The sequence below is a fragment of the Oratosquilla oratoria genome, chromosome 1 (genome assembly GCF_046742065.1).
Source record: "Oratosquilla oratoria isolate Oo_2021 chromosome 1, ASM4674206v1, whole genome shotgun sequence".
Taxonomy (NCBI): domain Eukaryota; kingdom Metazoa; phylum Arthropoda; class Malacostraca; order Stomatopoda; family Squillidae; genus Oratosquilla; species Oratosquilla oratoria.
The window spans coordinates 92,817,926-92,827,983 of NC_134777.1; positions in this window are offsets into that span (position 1 = coordinate 92,817,926).

Consider the following 10,058-nt stretch of genomic DNA (forward strand, 5'->3'; position numbering starts at 1 on the left):
CCATGGTCTTGGATCACGTGTTGGACTCGTGATCGACAGCTATTTTCCCTCCCGGAAGAGAGCTCAGAGCTCATATATGACCGATCTATGGTATGCTGTGACCTTACACGCACACACACACACAATTCCCCGCCCACGAGAGTTGGAGGAAAGACTCGCAGTGCAGTAATACTAAAATTATTTCAGCCCTGGGCGGGATTCGAACCCGGATCGCCGTAATGGCAGCTGGGAACTCTAACCACTGCGCCACAAGTCATTTTGTGTGTATGTGTGTGTGTGTGTGTGTGTGTGTGTGTGTGTGTGTGTGTGTGTGTGTGTGTGTGTGTGTGTGTGTGTGTGAGTGAGTGAGTGAGTGAGTGAGTGAGTGAGTGAGTGAGTGAGTGAGTGAGTGTGTGTGTGTGTGTGTGTGTGTGTGTGTGTGTGTGTGTGTGTGTGTGTGTGTGTCTGTCTATTTCTCTCTCTCTCTCTCTCGGGCATAAGACCAAACTACACTCGACCTCGTCTGACCTAGATTGCTGCCTCGTGTGCACGCCTTGCCTGGGGGCAGGCCCGCCCCCCCTCCTTCTCCCCCTCCCACGCCCCGCCGCCCCGCCCCGTAACAGATCTTCCGAGCTTAGCTGTGCTTTCCCTGTTCCTAAATGTTGTCGCAATGAAGTAATTCATTCTGGTTGCCGCCAGGCGATTTTATCGATTTCATGGAGACATAGCTTAATGCTTTTATGGTTTGAAAGATATTTATCAAATGAACCAGCATGCGAGGAACGGGCTTTTACTGGTCCGTCGTTTCGCTTGTTATAACTTTATCAATTACCGTAGTTGATGAAACTCTGACGAGTGAAACGGTTCTTTTGATAGACTTGCCAGCAACCGCCAATTACGTTAGAAGAAATCCCCCTCTCCTTCTTAGGAACATGCGTCTACCTTTAGATATTTCGGTTAATTTAGTGCAAGACGATTTAATTCAGCTTTGAGAAGTTCCTCTTCGCTTTTGTGGTTCTGGATCCACTGGCCAGAGCAGATACATTTAAGGATTTTATTCTCTTTGTTGTATGACGATTTTATTCAGTTCCTTGATCCCTTCACCCTTCAATAGGTATTAAGGAGTGTAGTCGTCTTTAAATATTTTATTCTGGTTAACACTAGACGATTCTGTCATATCTATATACCAAGGGCTCTTTCCCCCATACAAGAGAGGTAGCCAAGTCAAAAGGCACGTACCCACTCCCATCTTAGCTCCTCATGGATGACGGGTCATCCCTGTATCCCGCCCACTGTCCTGAGTCAGAAGCAATGCAGCAAGATAAAGCACATCCACACCAAGGCCGCATCATTTAATCGGCGACCGTCCCCTCCTAGTTCCGTACCCTCATGCAGAAAAAGAGAAGACGGGGAGAAATCCCTTCGGGTTGCGTCAAAATATCATTCATACATAACCGTCCCCCACACCCTTTCTTGCATCCTTACCATTTTCACCTGGGAGAAATCGCTTCTAAAATAAATGAATAAATAAATAAATAAATAAATAAATAAGTAAATGAAAATAAAATAAATTAGATTTTTTCTGGTTGAAGGCAAACAATTCTCTTCAGATAAAAATTATCTCCAATGGCTTCAATCCACTTCCGTACTTCGTGGCACTTTACACGTCATTCCTACTGTCGTCAGGCGATTTTATTCATCTCCATGGAATCACCACTTCCTTTCCAGACTAACTTCAGTTAGTCACTTCAATGATTTTATTCTTGCTAGTGCCAGACGATTTTAATCAGCTGGTGGAATCTCACCCTTCCCCAAAAGTACAATAAATATATAGATAAATAAATACATAAATGAATGAATAATTAAATAAATGAACAAATAAATAAATGAACAAATAAGTAAATGAATAAATAGATACAAATTCTGACGCCTAAGAAATTAAGAAAAAGACGCCATCTTGGACTTAGAGTTTCTGGGAGAGTCTGCCGTTTCCTTCAAGAGGACCTGATGGACAGGAAGCGTCTCAAAGGGATCAAAGTTGAACTGATGATTTCGAGTTGACGGAAATCAAATGACTCAAGTGGACAGTTGATCAAACATCCCGTCATATTACCTCTAAACACACACACACACACACACACACACACACACACACACACACACACACACACACACACGCACGCACACACACACCACCTTCTTACTGAAAGAAATGAATACTGACTTGCAGTGCAGTGCTGTGATGCAATTCAATCCTAAAGGGGGATGAACTCAGGACTGCTGAATTAGCGGGCATGGTCAGTACCACTACACCAGTAACCCGGTGTGTGTATGTGTGTGTGTGTGTGTGTGTGTGTGTGTGTGTGTGTGTGTGTGTGTGTGTGTGTGTGTGTGAGTGAGTGAGTGAGTGAGTGAGTGAGTGAGTGAGTGAGCGTGTGTGTGTGTGTGTGTGTGTGTGTGTGTGTGTGTGTGTGTGTGTGTGTGTGTGTGTGTGTGTGTGTGTGTGTGTGTGTGTGTGTGTGTGTGTGTGTGTGTGCGTGCGTGTATGCGTGTGTGTATGCGTGTGCGTGTATGCGTGTGTGTATGAGTGTGTGTGTGTTTGTGTGTGTGTGTGTGTGTGTGTGTGTGTGTGTGTGTGTGTGTGTGTGTGTGTGTGTGTGTGTGTGTGTGTGTGTGTGTGTGTGTGTGTGTGTGTGTGTGCGTGCGCTCGTACATAAAGTCTGACAGAAGCTGGAGTAAAGTGTCAATGCAACGTTAAGGCTTGAGTACAGATTTTTATTCAGATCCAAATGTTTTGACAATTTGAGGCTTTTTAGTGGACTGAGTGTGGTAGAAGAAATTGAAACAGAATGAAAATTTATAATGCACAAACAAACAAACAAACAAACAAACAAACAAATGATACAGAAAAACGTCAGAAAACCCTAAATCCACTGGGACAGCTTCCCCCGCTGTGGTTAAGTCTTGGCCTGGTTTGGCATCGTTCCCTCCTTCCTCCACTTGCCTAATCACTAAATGCACGGACGTTTACGCCCGGGACATAAGTCCCGCTCGGGTATTGTTGGCATTTTCTGAGCCAGTGTACGCCTCCTTTTCTTCTTCTTCTTCTTCTTTTTCTTCATTTTTTTCTCTTCGGCATATGGACTTCACTTTCTATGTAAACCATCAACGCATTTAATAATCTGTGATTTCTGACATTCCTGCTTTGTTTCCTAAGTCTTTTTTGTATGTCACGTCCGGTCTCGCCAATATATTGTCTTCTGCAGCCTATACAAGGAATTTCATATAATACTTTGTAAACATCTCGTTTTCCTTGTGACCTTACAGATATCCTCCCTCAGCCACTACTAGACTTACCCTGATGTTTCTTTACTAAATATTATTTCCAACATTCTAAACTTGATACAAGATATACATCAGTCCATAAAAGTCTCGGAAAAGAATGAAGATATAATGGAAACACAAGTAGATAAAGGCGGAGGGGTTGTTGCTATAGACAAAACAGAATTTGAAAGGATTAAATTAGATTTAATTGAAAATGAAAATATCTATGAAAATGAAAATGGTGGTTTTGGAAAGAATGAAACTATTAAGATCAACCAGGAAGTGAGAAGCATTCTGAATAGGTTTGTTTGAGGAAACTCAACGACCCTCACATGTGGGAGGCTTACTTAAAACAAACAAGTCAAACACATCCATTAGTTGTATAACATCATTATAACTGGCTTAGCTCCACATAGAATATCAAAACTCTTGGTAAAACCCTTTACAAATCCTTGTGCAGCAATACTATTTCACAACTGAATAACTCATTTGATGTATTATATAAACTCACGAATATGGACTTCATTAGCAAGATCAGTTTTGTTATCCAAGCCGTATTTACGATTGCGTCTACAAAAAGGGCGATCAGTTCTATAAAAGTAGTTAAGGATCTAAGCAAGAATGAGCTGTCAATAGCAAGTTAAGTCTATACTGTATCATGTAAACTTTCCTATTCATCAACTTCGGCCCGGTCGTATTGAGTAGTATAGAATATTTTCAGCATAGTGGGCTAGCCATGGGATTCCCACTTATCTCAGTAGTAGCATGTCAGTATTTAGAATAACTGAAAGACAGTCGTTATATCAGGATCATGGGTTGCATTGGTGGCAATACGTGGATGACATTCTAATGGTAGTCTCTAATAACATTATCCTGAGATAAGCTGATATCTGAATGAAATAGAGTGGAGGTTAGTTTACACTAGAAGAAATAAATGGTGAATTTCCATTTTTAAACACCATAGTGAAGAAGACAGAGAACGGAGTAAAATTCAACGTCCATAGTCAAAATTAAACCAGAAATAATTATTTAATCTATTTCAAGAGCCCTTAGGATATGTAGCGAGGAATTACTGTAAGAAGAGATTCATCATATTTTCAAACATTTCCAAGATTCAGCACATCTGGTGGGGCGCTGGTGCTGTAATCAGAAAGGTACTGGTCAATGATTCCCAGCAATGACTGCTACGTACCTCCTGGAGTAGGTTCCTCACCATCATTGTATCTGAGGAGATTTTCTTATCACACTAAAGCCCAAACCCATTAAAATAATGGAAAACAAAACTAATCGTACGCAAGGAAACGCCAACAAAATCCAAGGTCTTCATATTCATTCCGAATTCAAAATATCAGATAACAGTACCTTTCAAAGAAACACTACAATAAAACCAATTACAAGAACGGAAAAGAAGCTAGGGGAAGCACATAAAGAAAACGAGAAATACAAAAGGAAATTACAGCGTAATAAACAAAATAAACAAAAAAGAAATCGCTATCTGCAAACCCATTTGTATATCTACTCTCCTCCACGGCTCAAACTTGGACCATCTACAAAAAACACATAGAGGCACCTGAAGTATCTAATATTCTTTGCCTCCAGAATTCTTGACCTTGCATAACACGACAAAGTGCCTATTGCTGTCATCATTCATCGCATACAATCAATACCTCAATACCAAGGTATCTGTCATACTGCGAGACACAAAAGGACACCAAAAAGCGTTTCAATGGACCAATTGAAAACAAAACACAAACCTGACCTTGAGCCCACTGCGTTTGACAGGACCCTGTGGCTTTCAACTATGTAAACAAAGGATCAAACTTTGTGACGTGACTCTACGATTGGAGAACAAGCATGCAACGACCGACGGAGCGAAAAGACCCTTGGGCAAAATGCCAGAGGTTCAGCACCTTATCAAGAAGATGACTTGTGGGTCAAAAACGGTTCTCCATATTCATCTCCAATGGCAGTGACATCAACAGCTGTAACAGAACACTGAAGGTGTCGTTTACTAACGAACTGCCATAAGCATATATGTACATGTGTGTGTGTGCGTGTGTGCGTGCGTGCGTGCGTACGTGTGTGTGTGTGTGTGTGTGTGTGTGTGTGTGTGTGTGTGTGTGTGTGTGTGTGTGTGTGTGTGTGTGTGTGTGTGTGTGTGTGCGCGTGCGTGTATGTGTGATTCACCTTGGTCTTTGGATCACGTGTTGGACTCGTGATCGACAGCTATTTCCCTACCGGAAGAGAGCTCAGAGCTCGTATGTCCGATCTATGGGTAATGCTAGGACCTTACACGCACACACACACCCAACTCCCCGCCCACGAGAGTCGGAGTAACGACACGAAGCGCAGCGATACTGAAATAATTTCAGCCCTGGGGAGGATTCGAACCAGTGTGTGTGTGTGTGTGTGTGTGTGTGTGTGTGTGTGTGTGTGTGTGTGTGTGTGTGTGTGTGTGTGTGTGTGTGTGTGTGTGTGTAAATTTGTACATGTGCACATTTCCCTCTCTCCCCTTTCAACCAATTTCTTTTTCCATTATTCTCCTTCCACTCCTTTTAACATCTCTCCTTACATTCCTTCCCTACAACGCATTTCCTCACTCATTTTCAACATTCTCTTCTCTTACTCTCTCACTTCCGATCCTCCTCCTCCTCTTCCTCCTCCTCTTCTCCATCTTCATCCTACTCCTCCTTCTTCCCCCTTTCACCTCTTTCTCCTCCTCCTCCTCCACAAAATACTCTTTCTTTTGCTTTTCTTTCTTCCTTGACTTGTTCCTCCTCTTTCTCTTCTCCAATCACCTTTTCTTCTCCAATTCCCATCGCTTCCTCTTTTCTCCTCGATATTTTCATTGCTTTTATTCTTTTTGTTTTCTTCCAGTTTCTCCTCCTATTCTTCTTTTATCTCTCCATTCCCTCTTCCTACTCCTCTTCCATTCCCTTCAATTTTCTATTTCCCTTTTTCTCCTTACTCTACTTATTTTTTTCATTTTCTCCTTCTCTTCTTCGTCTTCTTTTATCTCTTCTCCTTCCCCTTCTGTCTCCTCTTCCTCCTCCTTGTTTTCATCCTACATCCTGTTTATCTTTCTTCTTCTTCTTCTTCTCCTTTTTCTTCTTCTTCTTCTTTTCCTTTCTTCTTCTTCTTCTTTTCCTTTCTTCTTCTTCTTCTTCTTCTTCTTCTTCTTCTTTTCCTTTCTTCTTCTTCTTCTTCTTCTTATTTTCCTTTTTCTTCTTCTTCTTCTTTTCCTTTTCATTTTTCTTTTTCTTCTTCCTCTTCTTTTACTTTTTCTTTTTCTTCTTCTTCGTCTTCTTCTTCCATCTTCTCCTTCTATTCTTCCTTGTTCTCTTCCTTTGTTTTTCTTTGTTCTCCTCCAGTTCCTTTTCTTCTTTCTTCTTTTTACTCCTCTTTCCCCTCTTCCTCATTCTAGACTGCAATCCGTTTGTTTTTCTCTATTTGCTTCGACTAATTATCATCAGTGTCCTATTTACCTGCCCTTTCTTCTTTCTCTTTCATTATTTATCTATTTCTGTTTTTCTGTTTTATCTTTCTCTTTTCAATTTTCCTCCATTACGTCTTTTCACTCTTCCTCCTATTCCTCCCCTTCTTCCTCACCATCATCCATCACTTTATTTACTCTTCCTTTGCCTTTTCTTCTTCCTCTTCGTCCTATTCGTTCTTCTTTTCCTGTTCTTTTGTTCTTCTTACTCTTCCTATTCCTTCCTTTACTCTTATTTCCTTGTCTCTCTCTCATTCTCCACCTCATGGTCTTCCTCTTCCTCTTCCTCTTCCTCGCTTTCCTCTTCCTTTTACTTTGTCTCTTGTTCTTCTTTTCCCTCTCTTCCATTCCAATTCCTTTTCGCCCTCTTTCATCTCCTCATTTTTCTCTTCCTCGTTTTCCTTTTCTTCTCATCTTTTTCTTTTTCTTCTCGTTTGTCACCCTCTTCCTGTTTTATTATTTTGGGGTATTTTCCTTTCCTCCCTTCACCTTTTTTCTTCTTATTTTTTGTCTTCTTCCATCTCTTGTTTCCCTCCTCCTTTTCTTCCTGCCTGTCTCTTTCTAGTTCTCCATCTTTTTCCCCTCCTCCTAATCTTCTCTTTTTTCTTCCTTTTCCTCTGCTTTATGCTATTCTTGTTCCTTTTCTTCCTCCTCTTGTTGTCCACTCTCTTCTCTTATCCTCCTCCTCTTCCTCTGCTGTACTTTTCCCAATTGTTTCTTGGTGTTATATTTTTCTTTGTCCTCCTCTTCCTTGGCCTCCCTCGCACCCCTCCTCTTCCTCTCCCTATTCCCAGCCTCCTACTCCTCCTCCTCCTCCTCCCACTCCTCCGTCGCGTGGTCTTTCCCTTCCTGACCTTTACCTCCTCCTCCTCCTCTTCCCCATCCTCTTCGTAGGGACGTTGTATTTCGCTTGTTACACAATATCAACGGTGTAACTTTTCGGGATCAGGTAACACTGAATAACTTTCTTCTGTGTCAAAAAAATGTGTTAGCCAGAATAAAATATGTAAAAGACTTCTCTACTGTACACTGTACGCAAACATATTGTTAATGTTCATCAAAGGTTAAAGGGAAATGAGGCCCCTGGAGTGTATAGCTTTCCTTGTAAAGATTGTGATTTAGTGTACCTTGATTAGACCGGAAGGGATCTTAATACCAGGTTAACGGAGCACAAAAGATCCATTAGGTATGCCCAGGAAAACTCCGCTGTGTTTCAACACATCAGTACCAAAAGTCGCAGTCTTCACTGGGACAAGGCCAAAAAAAAAAAAAAATAAAAAAAAAAAAAAAAAAAAAAAAAAAAAAAAAAAAAAAAAAAAAAAAAAAAAAAAAAAAAAAAAAAAAAAAAAAAAAAAAAATTCAAGTCCAACTGTAGCTTTAAAAGAATTTTTTTTTTAATCAGCCTTAATCGAAGAATGTCCGAACTTGAACATCTCCAAAGGTCAATCGTCCCTGGACATAATCTCACGGTTAGCTGTGAGGCGTTTGGTTATGAATTTTCACCCTCCTGACCCCGCTCCCACCCCGCTTCCCTTCTGACCTCACACCTACACCCACATATCCCCTCACCTCTGACTCCACCCTTCCCGACGGATTGTCCTGTTTTTAGCTCTACGTGCTCCCCTTCTATTCACATCTCAATTGTACTTACGTCTCTGCAAATTCTATTAATCTGTACTTTGCTGTACTATTAGCCGAGATATAGAAGTTATACTTTCTTCTAAGTTTCCTTTTATTCCGACTGTGGGTTCTTTGTGATTATTATTTACAAATGTGCTACCACATTTTGTCTAAGTGATAAATACATAATGTGAGGAATTTAAAAAAAAAATCCATCACTGCCCTGGTAGAGGAAATATAAGATAACTATTAATATCAACTTGTAATAGAGAAATGCGTTTCTCTTCGTTAACATTTTATCATTATTATTTAGTTATTATTATCATTATTATTATTATTATCATTATTATTATCGTTATCATTATTTACCTTTTTTGGTTGGGTGTGATTTGGGAGAGAAATGAAGGGAGGCTACACCAATGTTGAGAAATTACAGTTTCTCCAAATCTTCTGGTCACCTAATCATTTCCTCCAAATATCACCAAAACTCATTAAAATACCGTTTCAGTCCCTCCAAAGTCCTTCCAATCCTCCCTCCAATCACTTCAACCATCCTCACAGTTGATCTTATCCTTTTTATCTCTCCAAACATCCTCACAGAGTCTCCAAACTCCTCCAACTTTTTTAACTCATCTTCCCAGTACCTCAAAACACCCTCACTGCTCTTCCAAATACCATCTTCATTTCTCCTCCAAATCCTTCCACTCATCTCCCCAGTCCCTCCAAAGATTGTTGGTGTTCCTCCAAATGCCCTCTTTGTCCCTCCTCCAAAGTTCTTCAAAATCCTTCCACTCATCTTTTCAATCCTTCCAAATGCCCTCCTCCAAATTTTTCGACTAATCTTTCCAGTCCCTCCAAATGCCCTTTACATCCCTCCAAATTCTTTCACTCAACTTTCTAGTTCCTCCAAATGCACTTTTCATCCCTCCTCCAAGTTCTCTCACTCATTCCTAGAGTCCCTCCAAACGCCCCCTCCTTCAAATGGCCTCCAAAACAGGGCTCTCCGACAGCGCGGTTGAATTGTTATTATCAAACACTTCCGGGCTGACTCGATGGCTAGTTCGGGCAAATGTCCATAACCCCACCTCCTCCTCCTTCTCCTCCCCTCCACCTCCTCCCCCTCCTCCTCCTCCCCTCCTCACTTCATTCATACGCTAATGGGACACACTCATATATTCATATTAATATTCGTCCCCACTCTCATACACGCACGTGTAGTCGCACTCATATCCACAGTCATACCCATAATCATATTCATGTTGATGTCATATCATTCATACGCACATTCATACTCAATTCATACACTATCCGTACTTATACTAATACTCAGGCTCATAATATTGCACTACTTGTACCCAATGCGTATTACTGTATCGCAATCAATCAGCAGTAATATACTATTTAAATACACGAGCGCGTTCTTTTATATATTTTTTCTGGTTGACATCAGAAGATTTTATTCGAGAAAGAGGAGACCTATAGAGACCTTTGGCTAGTAACAGGCGACTTTATTCAGCTTAGGCGAAATTTCTGAGGGTTAATAGGTAATGTAATACCTTCCACAACACACACTTTATAAAATATGCATAAATACATACACACACACACACATATACGCGCGCTCGCGCACACACACACCCTC